This window comes from Mesocricetus auratus, unplaced genomic scaffold (genome assembly GCF_017639785.1).
Source record: "Mesocricetus auratus isolate SY011 unplaced genomic scaffold, BCM_Maur_2.0 Super-Scaffold_100006, whole genome shotgun sequence".
NCBI lineage: Eukaryota > Metazoa > Chordata > Mammalia > Rodentia > Cricetidae > Mesocricetus > Mesocricetus auratus.
This window is the reverse complement of record NW_024429190.1, coordinates 40,801,634-40,824,747: the sequence shown is the minus strand read 5'-3', so window position 1 is coordinate 40,824,747 and position 23,114 is coordinate 40,801,634.

Below are 23,114 nucleotides of genomic sequence, written 5' to 3'. Positions count from 1 at the left end.
TCGTTCAAGGGTACCACCCACTTTCTCTTCTAAGAGGTTCAGTGTGGCTGGATTTATGTTGAGGTCTTTGATCCATTTGGACTTAAGTTTTGTGCATGGCGATAAACATGGATCGATCCGCATTCTTCTACATGCCAGTCTCCAGTTATGCCAGCACCATTTGTTGAAGATGCTTTCTTTATTCCATTGTATATTTTTAGCTTCTTTGTCAAAGATCAGATGTTCGTACGTGTGTGGGTTAATACCCGGGTTTTCAATTCGATTCCATTGGTCTACCTGTCTATTTTTGTGCCAATACCAAGCTGTTTTCAGGACTGTAGCTCTATAATAGAGCTTGAGGTCAGGGATGGTGATGCCTCCGGACGTTGTCTTGTTGAACAGGGTTGTTTTGTCTATCCTGGGTCTTTTGTTTTTCCATACAAAATTGATTATTGTTCTTTCAAGGTCTGTGAAGAATTGTGCTGGGATTTTAATGGGGATAGCCTTGAATCTGTAGATTGCTTTTGGCAGGATTGCCATTTTTACTACATTGATCCTACCTATCCAAGAGCATGGGAGATCTTTCCATTTTCTGAGGGCTTCTTTAATTTCTTTCTTTAAAGATTCAAAGTTCTTACGATACAGGTCTTTCACTTGTTTGGTTAGCGTTACCCCAAGGTATTTTATGTTGTTTGTGGCAATTGTAAAGGGTGATGTTTCTCTGATTTCTCTTTCAGCCCTTTTATCATCTGTATATAGTAGGGCTACTGATTTTCTTGAGTTGATCTTGTATATTGCACTCATATTACCAACATGTTGTTTAAAGTAGATTAATCATTGCCAAAGCTAACAATCAATCAATAGCGTGGTTGGATTCTCTCAAGAGGGCATTCAGAGGTCACTTCTCTGGTGGTCCATCCTAAGTTGGTCCCTAGATGTTGGAGATGACAGAACCATCAAGGTTCTACCAAAAAAACCTGCAAACCTGGAGGGAGTTTGCCCACTAAATAATTCATAGGTGTGACAGAGTGGATAAGTGGGGAGACAAAGGATTTGTTGAAAGTTTAAGGGAAAACCAAAATTTACCAATTTATACTATTTTGCTTATGCAGAAAATCAAGTTCGATTTCTTGATGGGTTAATTTAAATTAATATAGCATTTTGCATTTATCTCTGTTTTATCCAGATTATAAATCTTCCACAAGGTATAGGAAGAGTAATTAATGTACTTGAAATAAAAATAATTAACCCATAAAGGGATGAAAATTGTGCTATCCAGATTATATAGCTTAATAGTTGTGTGATTATTCTAGAATTTCCCTAAAAATATATATATATATATATATTACTGATTATACCTGATTTTTCTGGAAAAAGTGCTCTGTTTTAACTTTAGTGTTTTGGTTGATGATATCACACTAATAGCGTAAGAGTGATCAATACTGTAGATATCATGTTTGAAGTAATTTTTCCTACTTCTTTTCTGCCATGATGAGTACTCAGTTTAGTTACTGTCAAAACTCTAAAAGCATATTAGTTCAAATTCATGATTACTCTTTAACACAGTTATTAATAATATCCTATTGAATATATTAATAATTGACCACACACACATGTAGTGTGCATAACAATAATAAAAGTGGTCATGTATTTGAGAAACAGTTGAAAAACATGAGAATAGTAAGAGTAGGAAGAGAGTGTAGTACAAACGATGTAAATAGAGCATCCATGTAAGTATGTAATTTTCAAAAATATGTTAAAACTATAAAAGAGCTGTTTTGTACCCACAAACTTAATAAAAAGGAACCCATGATTTTACAATAATATGCTGCACCTAAATTTACCTCTTCTTTCAATAATCTGTCACTCTGCTCTCTGACCTGCTGATTTCTTAGTTTTTTGCTGTCTCACTTTATGAAGTTTTGTTATTCATTTATTTGTCTTTCTGTTAATTCACTGTGCTGCCAAGCTTAATTTAAGAATGCAAAGGGAAGGGGATTAGAGTAAATGTTTATTTCTTAATTTTATCACAACTGTGTGCCTCTCTTTTCCAATATTAGAAACTATGTCTTTGATTTCCACATCATCTGTTACAAAAATAGTAGAATTTCATTTTTAAGATAAATTTTTTCTTTTTTTATAAATTTTATTTCAATTAGAAACAATCATAATGGATGACATATTTTATCAATTACTTAAGAATACATTACATGATTAAATAAAGAAGTTAAAGGGCTAATTCTAAAAACTATATGTTTAAAGTAAAAATTTGTCTAATATTATTCCACTTGCCTTCTTATTATCTAAAATGCACATAATATTTTGAATTTAATATATCATACACATATACTCAATGATTTCTTGTTATTTTTTTAAAAAATCATATGTACTCATATTATATTAGTACTACACAAATCATGAAAAATCCAAATACAAGGAATGATAACATTCAGTGATGATACATCTGATTTACAATCTTAGATTCCATATAATATGGAATACTAGATCTAAATCTCTAGTACTGTTTTGTAATGATGAGATGTTAAATATAAAATTTTAAAAAATCACACATTGAATTTAAGACAAACTTCTATTTATTTATAGTAACACACATAGGGCCATAAACAGAAAGTTTCTCTTATTGTTTTATTTTTCGTAATTCAGGAAGATTAGCTTTAGGTGGCATATAACAATGCACTATTATTTTGTAGTGCATAGAGAAAAGATTAAATCAAAAAATGTAAATGTAATCAGTTTTAAAGCCATCTGAAGGCTCATTATCTAGGACATAAATTATAGGCTTTCTATGCCACTGAAAATTTAATAGCCTTTATTTCTAGAATGTGTATGATGTTGAAAAATATGATGGTTTATGTGGCTTAATGAGAATTCAAATCAAAGTATTTCTAAAGCAAAAGTGCTGGTTCATACTAGGTCAGCTGAGATAAACACCTATTTCTATAGCCCTTCAAATTACTACATAAGCCCATCCCCTTGTCAAATATAACTTTTTCCATTGGACCTACATATCTTTTAGAAAAAACAATAATGAGACTTTCCAGTTCATAAATGGATTGAGTACTTCATATACATTTATTATCATGCAGATTTTTTCAAAATATCCACTCCCATGTCATGATTATGCGTATCATCAGTGTGCACCACAAAGGTCATTCCTAAACTTCTCAAACTTCCTCTGAGAGTAGCACAGATTTTCCATTGTCTTTTTTTGTATAGTGTCTATACTCATGTCATCAATACCTGGAATACCTGACATTTATTTACCCCTGACTGTCAGATACCATGGCTATAGCATAATTTAACAGATAAAGCCTGTTTATTCTCAAACTCAGTTAAGGATGACAGTGTTTCTTACTTCCCAATACATCTTGCAATGAAGGCAAAAAAAATGAGGAAAATGTATTTAATTAGTAAATTTTATTACTAAATATTTTACTAATTCATTAAAATGCATGATGTACACGATGGCTTATATAGTATGCTTTTAACATTTTATAAATATAAACTTTTAAACTGAGTTGTTGGTGAAAACATCTATTGATAATCTAAAAAGAGACATTATATGCATACGCACATCTATGCATATAAGGCACAGTATGTGCATAATTAAAATGGGAGTAATGGGGTTATAATTGATGAAAGACTGAATCAAAATAAGTTTAGACTGGACCAACAGACTTAGCATCAAATACTGTAGCTCCATGTTCAGTATTTGGGAATTCAGTATCAAAGGACTTACTAAATGACTGTAGTACACGAGATTAGCTGTTGGCAACATACATCTGTCTTGAGCTTGATCCATTCCTTTATGAAGCTCTCCTTGGCAGGTGTGACACATATTTGGCATCTCTAATATTATTGGGTACATCTGCACCTCAGACATCACAATCGCAGGTTCACTCGATAGCCTCTTAGAGCCCTTATCAGAATCTCCAACCCTGACACACATTACCTGTCCTCAGCAGCTCTCTGAAATCATGGATTAAAAATTTAAAATCCCCTTAATCGTTTTTTGAAACATGTGGAGAACCCTGCCAAATTTGGCTTTGAGCATTAGATAAACCCTACCCAACACATACCACTTTATCAATAACATTTGCCTGTTTTCTAAAAGCAGAAATTCACTTTACAATATTTCCTTTAACAATTTGATGCTTCATCTTGATGGAGTTTACCTACAGGACAATTTATTTATTATTTTAGTACATAGAAGGCTTCTCCCTAATGATATTAGTCTCCTTAAGAATTATAGTTTCATTTAAAAGTTCTGCTTACATCATCCAATACATTTTTTATGTTTCAAATTTCCATATCTCCCACATTCCTCCAATGAAACAGTATTGCCAGGTTTTTAACAGCAAGAACACCTGGTACAAATTTCTAACCTAATTTGCCTATGTGTGCAGACATCATTCAAATAAATTTTATGGTGGAAACAGCTACAGGGAGATAATTCTCCTAGATTATTCCATATGTCATAGGTTATCAATGAATAAAACCTTGTGTCAACTATGGACTAACTTTTATGGTAGGTTGAGTGAGAATGCCTGTGTCCAGTTTTGGTGGTGTGATATGGGTAGGCTTAGAAAATGTGATCTGATTGGATGTAGTCCATTTTACTATGCTTTGAACTTTCTGAAGCATCATGTACCATTACCAATGGGTTCTTCAATTTTCTTGCTTGCAGTTCAAGATGTGAGTCTTCAGCTTCTTGCTCCTACCACCAGCCTGAACTCAAACTTTTAGAACCTTAAGCCTAAATAAAAGATTTTCTTTATAAGTTGGGCATGGTGTTTCATCACAAGAGAAACATAACTAGCATGCATCACTTCAAATTGTTGGTCAGGGAAATCTTAGTGACCATCAAAGCAAAAGACTATTGTCATTGCTCTTGTATACTCTTCATATTTGCGATCAATATCCTGTTTCCAAAGATATAGCATACTTGAGTCACAAGCATAGAGAAATTGGGCTTGTTCACCTGTAAGCTTCCTTCCACTTCCTGTAAGCTCAGCTAACTTTCACCATGCTGATAAGCAATATGCAGAATGTCTTAGAGAAAACCAATTAAGAAACTTATCCAAATGTGAACTCTTCAGTTTTTAAAAATTAGATTGAAAAGATACATATAAATGTTATAGAGGTCTCCAACTACTTTCTGATTGGCCCTAAAAGTGAAAATACTGCTATTATTTGCAATATGGACATAGTATCAATGAACCTTCAGAAAATATTTTTTCATCTTCCTCCTTTCCCCTCCCGTAAGATTAAAGTATTACCATGAAACAGGAAGAGTAAAATTTTAAGACCCACAGGTTATAGAAGACTGTTGTGTAGTGTTTCTGGTCATGATACTGTAAACATGAATTCACATCTTCTTTGGTGCATGCACATAAGCACCTATAAGCTCTAGCTAGGTAATAATTTGGCATGGATGAAGGAAGCCATCACAGATTCCATCCTTAGCTGTGGAGCTATTAACTATTGATCATTATTGGGAAGAGAGAGTCAGTTTTCTTCTGAGATGCAGCTTCTAGAAAGCTTACCATGTTACAGTGGATTTTAAACATATTTACTGGAGGCCCTAAAAGGACTTGGTTAGAATACATCATGGGGAGGCTGGAAGGGAAACATGCTGGAGAGAGAATATGGAAGGAGTTTGAGGGGAAGAAATATGGTTGAATTTGATCACAGACATACATAAAATTCTAAATGAATAAATATTAATATATTTTACAAAACTGAGGTCATAAGGAACCTGGAGGAGATTGCTTATGAGTAGGAAGAGATGAGGACTAAGAGATTGACACAAATAGAACAATAAACATTGCAATTGTGGATTCACATAATAGGATTCACAGATAGACTGGAGTAAAATAAGATTAAACAAATGTAGTGATTATTTCCAGCTGTCCTCTAAATAGAATATATAATCATAGGAGAGACAAGGAGACAAAAATCCCAGGAGAGGGACATCTCTTTGGGGTACTATCTTGATGATGTCAATAGAAGAGAGAAGGCTTGACCATTGCCATTGTCATTGTTTCCTGGGTTAGAATCACAGATTGTATAAAAAAGAGAAAAAGAGCTGAGCCCAGACACATATTTGTTCTGTGCTTTGTGAATGTGTATGCAATGTGTCCAAAGTGCTTCAAACTCCTGGCCCTAGGTCTTCTCTACTGTGCCGCACTACATTATTGAACTCTAAGGCAGAGTTAACACATTCTCCCTTGAATGACTTTTTGGGGGGTATTTTTGCACAGCAGTGAGGAAAGTAATCAAGACTGGTTTCTGCATTTTCAGTGATTTTGATTGTTGTGTTCATTATGTGTTAGAAGTCTGAAGGTAGAACCCTGCCCTTCCTATGCTTTTCAATGTGTAAAACTAATGCAGTGACCAAAATATCACTTCATAAAGAATGAACATATTATATTAAACTACACATGACAAATTCTGACATTCAAAATAGTTAACATGTACATTCTCATAAGTACATACTAAAGACTTAAAAATTGTAAAATTATTATAATACCTGGTGATTATCTTAGTGCCTCGGCCCATCTATCTGCACATAGAACTGAACTATAGATATTTTGTGAAGTGTTATAATTTACCACATGATGTACACATTATATCCCTAGCCAGGTATATACCCAAGTATCTTTATGTCTGTGCATATTTCTATCATGTATTCAATTCACACTTACCTATGTTCTGTCATTGACCAGCTTGTAGTTAATCAAGATAGTTTCCTGTTCCACCTTTCTATAAGGATGCAACAAGTAAAGGGTACAAATGGAAGGGATTCTATAAAATTTGGTTTAACAATTTTAAAACATGTAAAAATTGGTAAGGATTTAAATGGAACATGCTTGTCCTCTCAGTAGCAGTGAGATGCTAGACCCCTGGAAGAGCCTGTACAGCTCTTAGAAGCTTTGCAGTTTAAAAGCCCACATGGTTCACAGAATCAGGCATTTTCAGATAGGTCTGATTTTGGAGTGGCAAAGGGAGGAGTAGCCCATTTGCACCAGCTCCTGAAGGCAAGAGCTGCTGGTCTTCAGAGCAGCAGGTATTGAATGCAAAAAGAGTACATATTGGTAGCTGTTGTCTGATGATGTCACTCATCTCAGAAATGATGAGTCTCACAGCTGGACTATAGGGAAGAATTATTCCTGCAGCCCAGTACAGAGTTAGCAGTTTTTGAGACTGAAGCATGGATGAATCCCCCTGCTTGAAGCCACTGGTTGAGTTCTCAGGGTTGGATCAAGCAAGCTCCCTGTCCATTGTGGAATACCCAGGTCTAGGGACATTCCATAAAATTCTCAAACAAAAGATGTATTTTCCTTTCTTCATTCTTTGTGGACAGCAGCGGCAACAGCCCTAACTCTGAAACTCTATTATGCAAAATTTATCAACTTAAAGTTTGTTCCACGATTGGTTGAATGTGGGGATTTGAAAATACAGGACCATTCTGGGAAGAGCAGTCAATTCATGTGAGACTAACGTTTGAATCCCTAGCCACACATGGTTGTTTGAAGTTCATTAATCCTGGTCATTACATCCACCTCTATGACCATCCATTCTTCTGTGTTGCTCAGCCAAAGGTTTTTCTCTGCCTAGGATTTTTGTTTCTTTGTCTTTATTTTCTTAATTGCAACAGTTGTATCAACTAGGCTACCAGAAGGTCTATTGTCATCCAGAATACATCTTCAGGCTAGATGAAACCTGACAGAAATTACCATTTGGGTGTCCAAATACCGCCAACATAAATGATTCATTATCATCATTATTCTTACAAAACTTTCATCAAATCGCTGCTATTTTATATAAAACCTAAAATCTAATTAGCATGACTTTTTGCATACAATTTAAAATCAAAGGAAAATATTTTATTTGAAAAATACTGTACGCTGGACAATCTTGAGTTTATTAGATGGTATTAACTGTATTTAGTATATTTCAGGTGGGATAGTTAATTTAACATTTGTAGTATGTGTTTCATTGCAAAACCATTGCATTTACTGAAATTCTTAACATACAAATACCTTGTTCATGCATTTCTTTATTGAATTCATTCAACCGATGCTTGATATAAAGTATTTTTTTGTTCTCGTTTCTGTTTGTTTTTGTAGTACTTTCTCTCATGAAAACCTGACCCTATTCTCTGATGGGAAGGTCTCATCAGATAGACTGACACAGGTTTCTCTGAGAAAATGCAGCAACCACGTAATTTTCCCTTGCCTCCCGTCATTTGCTCACTCCCATATTTCTGTAACTCATCTTTTTCTATCATAGACATAGCTTTTCTGTCCATAAAAATTGACTCTTTGAGGATGTTGTTCAACATGAAATAGCCTTTTAATCTTTTGTTCTACTTTTAAGCAATTTTCAGCTTTCATGCATGTTCTATTTTGATCCACCATTTAAAAAGAGAAAACAAATGAAAATTTCTTAATACCATGTCTCTTTACATAATCTCTGTAAACAGTTAAACTTTAAGAAAGATCTGCCTAGACTCATAGTCTCTTTTCCTTCCATTTCCCAGATTCTAGCATAATTATGTAGTTTATCATAAGACTTTACGTTTCACTCTATTTGCTGCTGGCACAGTTAATCTCCTTACAAAATATCAAAACCTGTCAACTGTTATATCGACTCAAATTGTAATTTTGCTTCATATTTTAACAACCAAGATTATCCTGCGAATGCCCTATAAGACACATTTCATAGGTAACTCATTCATATTTGATTCTAAATCAGCTTGTATATGAAATAAAATAATAATAGTATATGGCAACATTCATTGATTATTCTAATTCCAAAGCAGCTCCAAGCAAAAATTTATAAGCAATTTTTCAACATCTAATTTCAGGTATGTCTGATATAATAATAATATTGTGGTGTACTTTAGCTACATATGTTCCAATTCCATCTTGACTGATTTTTTTTTTGGTTTTTCAAGACAGGGTTTCACTGTATTGTTTTGGAGCCTGTCCTGGAACTCGCTCAGGAGACCAGGCTGGTCTCGAACTCACAGTGATCTGCCTGTCTCTGCCTCCCGAGTGCTGGGATTAAAGGCTTGCACCACCAATGCCCGGCTTGACTGATATTTTAATAGATGAAAAACATTAATTGTCAGAACTGTAGAAGTAATTGCCATTGCCTTCCTTAATTAATTTTTAGTTATGTACTAAGACTGACCATTAAATTAATGTTAATGTGAGAAACTTGTATGAAGGGATCAATGCTTTTGTTTCAGGTACTTTGTATGCAATCCCACAGTTGTATTAGAATATATACAGATGAACTCTCATCAGTTTAGTGTTCTGCATAGTACATGAAACAAATATTGATAAAGTGACTTTACAAGTGTAATGAAAATAATAAATCCCATTTGTGCATTCTATTAGTTTTTTGTGTTCTAACATCTCCATCAAATTCTTACACAAATACACTTTAAATCCCTCCCACTAATTCTTACATGTTATATAAGTAATTTTTGAGAAATAAAAGTTGATGTTTATAAGTCTATATGCTTCCATTAATACATAAATCTTTGCTTTGTTCTATAAAACCTATCCTTAGAACAATTAAGCAAAATATATCATAAAGTTATATGTAAGCAGTAAAATAAGTTCTATATCTACGCAGGGCATTAATTCTGGAAAACTGTGAACAAATTGATGTAAAGAACAGTAGAAGGGATTATATTTGAAGATATACTTTAAGATTGTTTAACAATTGCCCCTAAAATGAAGAGACTATTGCAAAGTACATGATTGGTCCTGATGTGATGGAAATATCCTTAAAATAGAAGATTGTCTGGATGGAAAAGATCAATGAAACCAATGAAAACAAATGTTGAATCAGATGAAGAATAAATGGCACCTTCATTCACTGTTGATAGGCATAAAATATGGTGTTGTTAATATGGAATCAGCAGTGAGAATTCTTTTTATTTATTTTGTTTTATGTTTTCATTCTTTTTACATAGCAGGCATAGTTTTCCCTCTCTTTCGTAAACCCCTTCCCTCTCATCTCTTCTTTATTCTCACCTCCCCCAACCCATCTCCATCCTTTCAGAAAGGGGAAAGTCTCCCATGGAGAGTCAACAAAGCCTCAGTTGAGGCAGGACAATGCCCTCACCATGTCTTCCCTCCCCCTCCACACTTCAAGACTGAGCAAGGCATTCCACCATAAGGAATGGGCTTCAAAAGCCGGCTTATGCACTAGGGGTAGATACTGGTCCCACTGCCAGGTGTCCCAAAAACAGATCAGGCTACAGAATTGTCACCCATGTGCAGAAGAAGTGGTTGAGTTCCACATAGGCTCCCCAGCCATTGGTCTACAGTTCATGAGCTCCCACAAGTTTAGGTAAAGTGTGTGTGGATTTTCCTGTCATGATCTTGATCTCCTTGTTCATATAATTCCTCCTCTGTCTCTTTGACTAGATTCCCATAGCTCAGCCTGATGTTTGGATGTGGATCTCTGCATCTTCTTCCATCTCTGCATCTGCAACTGGAAGAAGGTTCTAGAATTACAGTTAGAGTAGTCACCAGTCTGATTACAGATGCTCTCTAGTAATCTCCACGATTCCTAGGAGTCTTAACTGGGTTCATTCTTGTAGATTCCTAGGAATTCCCCTAGTACAAGGCTTCTCCTTAGGCCTGTAATGGCTTCCTATATTGAGATATCTTTTTCCTTTCTCTCCCATCCCTTGCATAACTGGATCATCCCCTTCCCTCATGTTCTCATCCCTGATCCTCTCTTTTTTATCACTCTTTAGCCCCAGTATTCCTGAGAATTCTTACCTGGGAAACCAGCACAGAACTGTTCCAGACCCCTTGAATGTAGATATCAGTTTGGAGGTCTGGTTAATCTTATGGAACCTCTGGTAGTGGCTCAGTATTTATCCATAGTACAGGAGTGCTCTTTGGAAGACCACTCAGCAAAGAGGGATAGTCTTTCAGCCTAGACACATGGAGGAGGGTCTAGGCCCTGTTTCAAATGATAGGACAGATTTTGAAGATCCACCATGGAAGGCTGCACCCTCCCTGGGGAGCAGAAAGCAGATGGGATAGGTGTTCGGTGGGTGGCAGAGGAGGAGGGAAGAGAGAAGGAACTAGGATTGACTTGTAATGCAAGTTTGTTTATAATTTAAATTAAAAAAAGAAAAAAAACAAAAATAAATCTACCATATGACCCAGCTCTCATGCATGTTAATTGATTCACCGTATTCATAACAGCTGGGAAATGGAAACAACTTAAATGTCATCTGAAATGGAAAATGAAAATGTGGTACATGTAAAACTTACAATACTCTTCAGCAATAAAGAAAAATAAAATCATAAACTCTTTAGTAAATGGATGAGGTTAGAGAAGGTCACATTGTGTCTGGCAACCCATATACAGAAAGACAAATGTCTCTCTGATGGAAGTCTACTAGCTCTAAATCTTCAGATATGAGTATATAGACTGGAGCAACTGTAGACACCAGGAAAAGAAAACAGGATAGGTGGATTGGAGAACAATAAAGATGGGCATAGCAGGGTACAAGTGGTCTGACCACAGAAAAGGGAAATATGGCAAGGGTACTCTAATTAGGAAGATGGGAAATAAATACAGGAGGAGCTATAAATGTAAAGTAATAGTAATAATGCCTGAAAAAGTCATAAAGAAACATACTATTAAGTAGTAACCTTAAAAACACAACCTATAATACACATGTCTGTGTATAAATACAAATAAGGTTTGAATGAAATTCTTTCATCTGTCTGACAGATTTCCTTTCAAGAACCAAATACCATCTATAATGTCTATTCTTGGTTGTCACCTTGGCTATATCTTGAATTATGCCAAACCTATGAGACATTTCTATTTAATTTGAAGTGGAAAGATTCATTCCTAATCTGATCTTGGAGGTTGGAAGACACCTTTAATCCACATCTTTTGAGACAGGGAGATGCACCTGGGTCTTAGGTAAGACTTTCATTGCTGTGAAGAGATGCCATATGATGGCAACTCTTATAAAGAAAACATTTAATTGTGGTGCCTTGCTTATAGTTTCAGAAGGTCAGTCCATTATCATCGTAATGAAGATCAAGGCAGAATTCAGCCAGATGTGGTAGGGCTCACAGTGCTGCATCTTTCAGGCAACAGGAATTTGACTGGCTCACTGGGCATATCCTGAGCAAAGGAAACCTCAGAGCCTACTCTCAATGACATATTTTCTCTCACAAGGCCATACCCACTCAAACAACACAGTACTTCCTAACAGAGTCACTCCCTGTGAGATTATGTGAGCTAATTACATTCAACCTATAATCCGGGTCATGTTTCTTCTAGAAGAACCAAGTTTTTCCCCTTTGCTTGCAAGTCCATTCCTTCACTTGCTTTAGAGTCCACTTCTGTGGGATTCTGGAATATACTGAAGACTAGCTGAAATATGCAGCCTTGTTGAGGGAGCACTTCCAGGATTCTTCTACCTTCCATTCATAGGTAGTCATTGCAGGATTAACTGTACCACAGACTCTAAATAATTCCAATAAATCTCATATATATATATGAGTGTGAGATTAATCTGTTACTCTAGAGAACCCAGACTAGTATGACAACAGCTACAAAATAAGACCAGACATTAAAAGTCATCTTTTGAGTTTTTGGTCAGAATTGTCCATGGATTTCCAAAGCATACAAGCTTTTTTGATTACCTTTCGTTGCCACAAACAAAGGCAGATGATAAGTTTCACTTGCCAAAGGCATATACACGTCAGAAACAGGGCACAGAGATGTCTGAGCTGGAACTAATCTGGCCCTCTCCCTAAGGACTAGCTTTTGTGGTAGCAGAAGGCACCATACAAGCTTATAAACAAGGGAAGCAACCAACAGTATTACATAGCTATGTTGCCTATGAAACAAATCAATGGCTAGCGTAAGAACATAGTGTTACATAAGTATCTTGGCAGTAATGAATAGATGCTCTTTATTTGGATTTTAGATTCATTCAACAAATCAATGTCATGCCTGTGAAGTCATGGATCATGGAAGTAAACCACAGAATACCAAACAAAACGATTTCTAGCTACACTTTAACACTTTAAGTACACTGTTCTTATTCTTGTAGTTGATTTTAATAATCATCCCTCATCAAGGACACTTCTTTATACAACACAGACCATAACAGACAACAACCAACATAAAAGTCAAGTTGTGTAACCCATTCCTAAGAGACATATTTGCAAAACAGCTTCCAAATCTAGGTGGTCACAGTAAAAGAGGATATTGAAATATTGTAAGGACCAGAGAAATAGGAACCTTTCTGTGTGGTGGTATCTTCTAGTAATGTCAGAAGGTACACTCCAACATGACTGCCAAAACATATTTTGAACAAGGACACCAATAAACAAGCAAAAGTTGACAGATGAAATACTACAAGGCCCCAACATTTTACAAAGAACTATCGCCAATGAAGGCATGCTGAGGGTGGGAGTAATAGATTTCCCCAAGGACAATCATGTGTAAAATTTATACAGACTTATCAGCTTATATTTAAGAATATGTATGCATTTTTATTTAACAAATAATGTCATTAATTTCCATAAATGCAAGGGGTTTTATTAGAGTGTTTGGAAGGACAAAACAGAAAGAAAAAAGAATATATTATAATAATCTCAAAAAAAAAGAAAAAAAATAGAAAGGGGTGAACAAAAATATTAGGGCCCCAGTAACAGTAACAGGAAAAAAATAAACTGTTGGTGGTATTGACCATGTACCAAGGACTGGAAACTGTTCTTGATGCTTGAAAAGAAAATTATAACCCTTTTACCATTGTAAAAACAAATGATTTGCATTACTATTGTTACTTTTGCCTTAATAGACACATTTCAGTCATTATGATGGGTTTAATATACAATTCTGAGGTTTTAAGTTATTCATATTATACTGATTTATTATAAATTAGCAATTAATTGAGAGACTTTTAATTTCAGTTATTCATTTATTGAATGTGTGGTACATGCTATTTATTTTACAGAGTTCAATTTCAACCATTTCAGTAGTATTAATTAATGCAATGCTTCTATCTTCACACAGCAAAATACATTTAATTATTCTAAATAGATTTATTGTACAGGATATACAAAATGACTGTGATAGTAGTAATTGTGTCACTTCTTTTAACATTGGTGAGCCGTTGAACTGTAATCAGTATGTACACTTCTTATATGTAGATCAACTTGCTTGTATGTTAAATCCAACAGAAAGAGTAAGACAAAGTAGTATTTGTGTTTTGGGGGAATGAAGGAAGAATTCAGCATTTTGAAAAACTGAAAAATATTAGAAATTATGTGGTTTATATAAAAAGATATGTTATTCTGCTCAAAAGAAATAACAATGTATATCAATGGACATATGTTTTCATCCTTATTTATTTCTAGTACTGAAATTCAAACTCTATGCCTCAGGTGGGATAAGCAAGTCATAAGCACTGAACTACATCTCAGTGTGAATTTTAACTTAGAACAATATCCAGTGTGTATTAATAAAATTATTAAAACAAGAATATAGACTAACTATGTTTCTGTGTCTTAATAAATAGATTCTATAAAGTTAATTGGGATCTTGAAAGGAGCCCATGTTTCATTGTTGTAGAAACTTGTGGATTCATTACCTTAGTAATTGAATTTAGAAATTGAAATGGTGAAGGAAATAATAACAAAAAATGAATTCTTGCATTCCCCTATCTTTCCTATTTTCTTTCTAGAATATAATCAGCAGCTAGCACAAAAATAATTTAGCTAAATTATTTCCTATTAAAAGATAGCTACATGAATATTGTGAAGGGGAGAAGAAAGACATCACCTCAATTTTGGTTCAGACTGTAACTTGCACTATGCAAAACAATTCTATTTTTGTAACAGATAAAATTGAATAAAACAGCTTTAAAAGAAAGAAAATAAATGTGAATAATACTACAAAATTATGCAGTGCCTTCCCCATATCTCCAAAAAGGAAACCAGGCAGTTTTCAGTTTTATAATGGAGTATTAAATTAATGGTAGGTTTATTTGTATTCAGTAAAGAAAATAAATAAGATACACAGCTTTTATATTGTTAGTGAAAAATAATCACAGTTTAATGTGAGCATTTGTGGCCTTCCACTGTGAATCAGTCATAATAAGTAGGAATATCATTAATTTGAATTATGAACTGGAATTATATAATTTAAAATGATACCTACATTCTAAAATTCATCGTCTTAATCAGACAACATTCTTTCTGTTTACTATGATGTGAACTGAGGGATTATTCATTGTTCATTATTTTTAGAATCCTCTAAGTTACTTATAAACCTTTCTTTCTTGTCTAAAAAATAATATTATGTGTTATGATTTATGTAAATTTCTTACCTGTATTAGGAGCTCAATAACTTGCAGTGGTGGGAGTGACAGAAAAGCACTCTTGTAGGAGGACTTGCAATTCCTGCTTTCATTATTTTTAGATTCTGCTCTTACTATTCAATGAGGTTACACATTTGTATCCCACAATCAGGATGCTTATAATTAGTCTCTCCAAATTGTTAAAGATATGAATAAATAATCACAGTTTAAATAATAGGGTGACAAAAACTTTGAGACAAATGCTGTACTTTCTCAAAATTCAAAGCCATATGACATCTTATAATATGCATATAAATTGATGTACATATTAATTAAGGTAGCTTATAAGTTGAAGCAGATGATCTGAACAGCATCAAATCAAGTAACAGTGTACCAAAAGACAGGAAATAAACAGATTCCTTCTGACTAGAGGTCTCAATGAGGCTGTTAATTATATGACACAGAAAAATTAGGGTTCTTATACTTCCTCTTTTCCAAGCAGAAACTATACTTTGTCATTTCCATTTTCTGACAAAGTAAAGTTCAAAATCTCTTTCTCCCATTATTGCTGCATTCAATGGAAGTTTATAATTTTCCTTATACTCTTATAACTGGTATATTTTAACCTGATAATGAGTTTCTAATTGAGAAATTTAAGAAGAATATAATTAATTAAAGGAAAGCTCTTTGAAAGATACATATATAATATATATGCATATGTATATATATGGATATGTATATCAAACTACAACTACTAGATGTGAGAAGTAAATGTGTATTCATTACATGACAAATAAATAATATCTAATGATTTTATGAGATATTCTAGGAGTCATTGTTTTTTAGTCAAGAGATTCCTAATGCATTCACAGATACGGTCCTCAGGATATTTAATATATAATATGATAATGCTGATTTGTATTAGATTTAGTGGACTGCAGAGCACTTACAAAAACAGAATATTGTGGAATGAACAAAAAGTAGAATACATCATATGTTGATATGCTTTATTTTTTGGTGTGGCTGGGGAATGATTACACAGCTTTGCTCATGCAGTAGTGATGCTGAATAATTTCTTGCATGTTTGTTCACACTACACATAGTTGATGAGTTTCTTGTGCTTTTGTACTAAAACAAAATGCCAACAGCCAATAACAGTATTTCTTTTGAAATTTTACTTGAGGGGATGTTTTACTGTTTTTATTGCTGAGAAAAGATATAATGACATTGTAATTTGTATAAAGGAAAAACATTTAACAGGGTGGCTTACATTTTTAGGGTTTTGTCCATCAGCATCATGGTACAACATGCTGGTGTACATGTGGATGTCTTGCTGGAGACAGAAGCTGAGAGTACTTCCTGTTGACCCAAAGGCAACAGGAAGTGGCTTGTCGTCCACAGAGGGCATACCTTGAGCATCAAAGATCTCAAAGCAGAACCCTACAGTGACACACTTCCACAAAGGCCACATCTACTACAACAAAAGCATGCCTCCTAAAAATGCCACTTTCTATGAACTTATGGGGGTCATTTACATTCAAACTACCACAGGGGACATTAATCACTTAACTATTTCTTTCAATATAAAACATGCTAGCGGTTGATGTTCAAGAGACCTCTTGAACAGTTACTTAGTCTGAGCTGAAAAGCTTCCCCTTAGAGAGACTAAAGAAAATCAGAAGCTATATGACTCACTGGTCAACTTCCGCAGCTTTTAAAAGCAGGAAATCATTGCTGGAGTCAGATTATTTGGTATATTTCCTTGAAAGTTGGGTAGAGATCCAGGGATATTACTTTTATACTAGATGGGCTTTCTGGTGAAGCAGTTGCCAATATGCCTTTCAATAACATAATAACCTAATTGGTTCATCTAACTAATTTTAGATACTACCATTTCTTTGCTCTACCTTCAGTAACTTATTAGAAATTAATATTACTTTATTCACAATTTTCAAGCAAAAGAAACACAAATAATCCAGCATACATTATTTTATATATCTTTATTTATAAATGAATACATGTATGCACAAATATGTACTATATCTTAAATGGGATTTCAAATAAGTCATATTTTAGCATGTGTGTTTTCTGCACTTTTTTAATATTGGAGGTCCTTCTATAAGCTTCAAATATGCATAACATTTATTGGTTAATGACTACTTTATATACCATCCTAGATCTTTCATCTAGGGGCTGATGGAAGCAGAGGCAGACACCCACAGCTAAACACTGAACTGAACTCCTGGAACACAGTTGCTGAACTCAGAGAAACAGCTGACCTGATCATGGACTCCAGATTGATGGCTGAGAGGCCGGCATGGGGCTGATCTAGACCCTCTGAATGTGGATGTCAGTGAGGAGGCCTTGGCAATATATGGGTCCTCAGGTAGTAGATCAGTATTTATCCCTGGCATATGAATGGCATATGAATGGACTTGCGGAGCCGGTTCCAAATGGAGGGATGCTCTCTCAGCCTGGACACATGGCAGAGGGCTTAGACCCTGTTCAGGATGATTTGCCAGACTTTGGAGATCCTCTATGGCAGGCCTCATCCTCCCAGGGATGGGGAGGGGGCGTGGTGTGGGGGCTTGGGAGATTGGTGGGGGGCAAGTGAGGAGGGGAGTGAGAGTAAGCTGGTATTGTCATGTGAAGCAACTTGATTCTAATTTAAATAAAAAGAGAAAAAAATTAATAAAGCTGTTTTAACCAGTGGCTAGGTGGGAAATTCAAAGTTACAGAGAGAAACAATGCAGTCAGGGAGATGCCATGTAGTTATCAAAGGGGTAAGATGCCAGAACATTGCTGGTAAGCCATGGCCTCGTGTTGATACACAGATTATTTTAAATGGGTTAATTTATAAGAGAGCAGTACTAGGTCTGAGCCATTGGCCATATCATTATTTTATTATTCTCTGAGAGATTACTTCCTTAGCAACTACAGGGACTTGCAAGAGGGAGAGAAACTGGTACAAGGTGACCAGTAGGACAGAAAAGCATTCAATTACATGTTTTGTTTAAGGAAAAATAGGTTGTGAGCTTTAAGAAATTTATTTTCTTCAATGTGATTTTTGAGAGGAATTATGCTTCTATAAATGAACTCATGGAATGAATTGAAGTTAAAGGAAGATTGCACAGGAAATGATCTAAAGTGGAGAGACTTGCATTGAATTAGCTTAAATTATTTTCAATTCATTTATCACAGGCTTTAGTGATTTTATATAATAGATGGTGAATTTGAAGTCACAAAATAACTTTCAGGGACATTTTGTAGGGGTACTTGCTATTTGGTTTACTCATATTTTCATTTGTTCATAATTTGAAAGAAGCAAGTAGATATTAAGTTACAAGTACTACATTGGAGTCAGTCTCTAATTCTACTTATTGTGTTGTTATAGTGAATTTCACAGGGAAACATTAAGTTGAGTGGTATTAAATAGTCAGACCAAGGTCACACTTTTAGGAAACTGTAAAGCTGAGATTTGGCCTAAATTCTCTATACAACTTATCCCAAGTCATACTGCACTTGTCTCTTAATTTTAACAGATGTCACCTCTCTTATAAGTAGACTCACTTTATATCCATAATTATTTTGTAAGAAAACTTCTTCTAAAGCATTATTTTTGTTTAATTATTGGGTACCATTTTATTAATAACCATCATGAAATACAGACAGCCAGGAAAAAGTCTCTTGAAAAAACAATATCAAGGTACCTCTTTTCTTCTTCTTCTTCTTCTTCTTCTTCTTCTTCTTCTTCTTCTTCTTCTTCTTCTTCTTCTTCTTCTTCTTCTTCTTCTTCTTCTTCTTCTTCTCCTCCTCCTCCTCCTCCTCCTCCTTCTCCTCCTCCTCCTCCTTCTTCTTCTATTTCTTTATTATTCCCCCAACTAAACCTTCATTTTTTCCTTTTTTAATTTAAATTAGAAATAAGGTTTTTTTTTTACTTTTCAGTTTCAGTTCCCTCTCCCTCTCCTCCTCCCTTGTCCCCTACCAAACCCCTATCTGATTCCCTTAGTGATCACCAGGGAGGGTGAGACCTTACTTGGGGATGTTCACAATCTGATATATCTGCCCCCAGCCCCTTGTGTGTCTAGACTGAGAGAGTATCCCTCTATGTGGAATGGGCTCCCAAAGTCAATTCATGTACTAGGGGAAAATACGGATTCAACTGCCACAGGATCCATAGATTTCCCGGTCTCTTGACATCGACGTACAGGAGTCTGAGTCTGTCCTATCCTGATTACCCAGCTATCAGTTTAAGATCCATGAGCTTCCCTTGTTCAGGTCAGCTGTTTCTGTGGGTTTCTCCCGTCTGGTCTTGACCCCATTGCTCATCACTCCTCCCTCTTTGCAACTGGATTCCAGGAGTTCAGCTCTTTGTTCATCTGTGGGTGTCTGCTTCTGTTTCCATCAGCCTCTAGATGAAGGATCTAGAATGGCATATAAGGTAGTCATAAATGACATTATCGGGCAAGGGCATTGAAGGTCACCTATGCACTATTGCTTAGATTGTTAGTTGGGGTCATCCATGTAGAACTCTGAACATTTCCCTAGTGCCAGATTTCTCTTTAAACCTATAATGCCTCCCTCTATTATGGTATCTCTTTTCTTGTTCTCCTCTATTCTCCACCCAATTCAGTCTTCCTGCTCCCTCATGTCCTCTTCTCCCCTTGTCTTTCTCCTAACAACCTCTCCCATTTTGCTCAGGAGACCTTGATCTTTCTCCTTGTCTTAGGGACAATGTATGTCTCTATTAGGGTACTTCTTGTTTCCTAGCTTCTCTGGAAGTATGAGTTGTAGGCTGGTAATACTTTGTTCTATTTCTAAAATCCATATATGAGTGAGTACATAAAATGCTTGTCTTTTTGTGATGGGGTTACCTCACTAAGGAATGTTTCTTTTACTTTATCCACTTGTCTGCAAATTTCAATATTTCATTGATTTTTTTCCACTGAGTAGTAATCCATTGTGTAAATGTACCACATTTTCTTTATCCATTCTTCAGTTGAGGGGCATCTAGGTTGCTTTCAGGTTCTGTCTATTACAAATAATGCTGCTATGAACATGGTTGAACAGATGTCCTTGTTGTATGAATGTGCATCAATTGGGTATATGCCTAAGAGAGGAATTTCTGGATCGTGAGGTAGACTAATTCCCATTTTCATGATGAACCGCCATACTGATTTTCAACGTGGCTGTATGAGGTTGTACTCCCACCAGCAGTAGAGGAGTGTTCACATTTCTCCACATCCTCAACAGTCTTTCAGACATTTTAGATTTATTGGGAATTATCTACTTAGTTCTGTACCCCACCTTTTAATTGGATCCTTTGGTGTTTTGGTGACTAGTTTCTTGTGTTTTTTTTTATTTTGGAATTCAGCCCTCCTTATGATATGGGGTTGGTGAATATTTTTCCCATTCTATTGGCTGCTGTTTAGTCTTGATGACTGTATCCTTTGCCTTACAGAAGATTCTCAGTTTCAGGAGCTTCCATTTGTTGTCAATCTCAGTGTCAGTGCTACAAGTGCTATGTTCAGGAAACTGTTTCCTGTACAAATTCATTCAAGAGTACTTCCCACTTTCTCTTCTAAGTGTCTCAGTGTGGCAGGACTTATGTAGAAGCCTTTGATCCATTTGGACTTCAGTTTTGCACATGGTGATGGATACGGATCTATCTGCAGTCTTCTTCATGCCAGCATCCAGTTATGCCAGCACCATTTGTGTAAGTTCCTTTCTTTTTTCCTATGTATAATTTTAACTTCTTTGTCAAAAAACAGGTGTTTACATGTGTATGGCTTAATATTTGGATTTTCAATTTGATTCCATTGGTCTTCCTGTCTATTTTTGTGGCAGTACCCAGATGCTTTCATTTCTGTGCTCTATAAGAGAGCTTGATGTCAGGGATGGTGATGCCTCATGAATTTCCTTTATTGTAGAGTGCTGTTTTTGCTATCTTGGGTCTTTTGTTTTTTCATATAAAGTTGAGTATTACTCTTCCAAGGACTGTGAAGAATCGTTTTGGGATATTGATAGGTATTGCAGTGAATCTTCAGATTCCTTTTGGCAAGATTGTCATTTTTACTATGTTGATCCTACCTATCCAAGAGCATGGGATAGCTTTCCATTTTCTGGTATTTTCTTAGTTTCTTTCTTTAATGACTATAAGTTCTTGTTATAAAAGTCTTTCACTTATTGTGTTGTTCGTGACTATTATAAAGTATGATGTTTCTCTGATTTCTTTCTCTGCCCATTTTCATTCTGTATATAGAAGTCTACTGATTTTTTAAGTTAATTCTGTATCCTGCCAGGTTGCTGAAGGAGTTTATCAGCTTTAGGAGTTCCCTAGTAGAGTTTTTCAGGTCACTTATGTAAACAATCATGTCATCTGCAAATAGTGAAAGTTTGGCTTCTTCCTTTCCAATTTGCATCCCCTTGTTATATTTTGTTTTCTTATTCCTCCAGTTAAAGCATCAAATACAATATTGAAGATATATGGAGAGAGTGGACAGTCTTGTCTTGTTTCTGATTTTAGAGGAATGTTGTTGAGTTTCTCTCCATTTAGTTTGATGTTGCCTGTTGGTTTAACATATGTTGATTTTTATTATGTTTAGGTATGTTCCTGTTATCCCTGATCTCTCCAAGACCTTCATCCTGAAATATTTTTGGATTTTGTCAAAGGCTTTTTCAGCATCTAGTGAGATGATCACTTGGTTTTTCTTTTTCACATTGCTTATATGGTAGATTATATTGATGGATTTTCATATGCTGAACCATATGTAATCATGAACTGAAACTGTCTGGCCCTGTTTTTCAGGGGTTTTTATTGTGGTTGTTGTTGAGAGATTTTTTATGACTGCTTCTCTTTCATTATGTGTTACATGTCTGTTTAAATTGCTTATATGTTCTTGATTTAATATTCTAAGTGTCATCTATCTGAAAAGTGCTCATTTACTTTAAATTTTCGAATGTTGTAGAGTACAGGTTTTCAAAGTATGACCTGAAGAATCTATGGATTTCCTAAGTGTCCATTGTTATGTCTCTGTTTTCATTTCAGGTTTTGTTAATTTGAATCCTCTGTCTCTGCCTTGGTTAGTTTGGATAAAAGTGTGTCTATCTTGTTGATTTTCTTGAAGAACCAACTCTTTGATGATCCTCCATGGGAGACCTCACACTTCCTGAAGAGTGGATGGGGTGTGGGGTTGGGAGATGGTGGGGAGAGAGGGAGGACAGGAAGGTATGTGACTTAGGATAGGTATGTAAAATAAGACTGTTTTCTGATTTAAATAAAAATGCAATGAAGGCCAGGCGGTGGTGGTGCATGCCTTTAATTCCAGCACTCGGGAGGCAGAGGCAGGCAGGTCTCTGTGAGTTCGAGGCTGGGCTGGACCGACAGCCTCCAAAACAATACAGAGAAACCCTGTCTCATAAAAACCAAAAAAAAATGCAATGAAAACTTTTCCCTTCCACTATAAAAATGTTGTCAAATGAATACTTTAAAATCATCCTAGCATTTTAAATTATACATTTATCTTTTTTGATATGTTTGTCTTCAAGTGTTATTTTTTCTGTCCTTTTTTCTAGATGCTGTTTTTGATAATTCTTTTTTATTTTCATTGAAAAAAAGATTCTTCTCTCATACAATGCATCCTATCCATAGTTTGACATCCCTCCATTCCTCTAAGACACAAGCCCCACACTCACACCTTTCACTCCCAGATTTACTCCCCATCCATTTCCTCTTCAG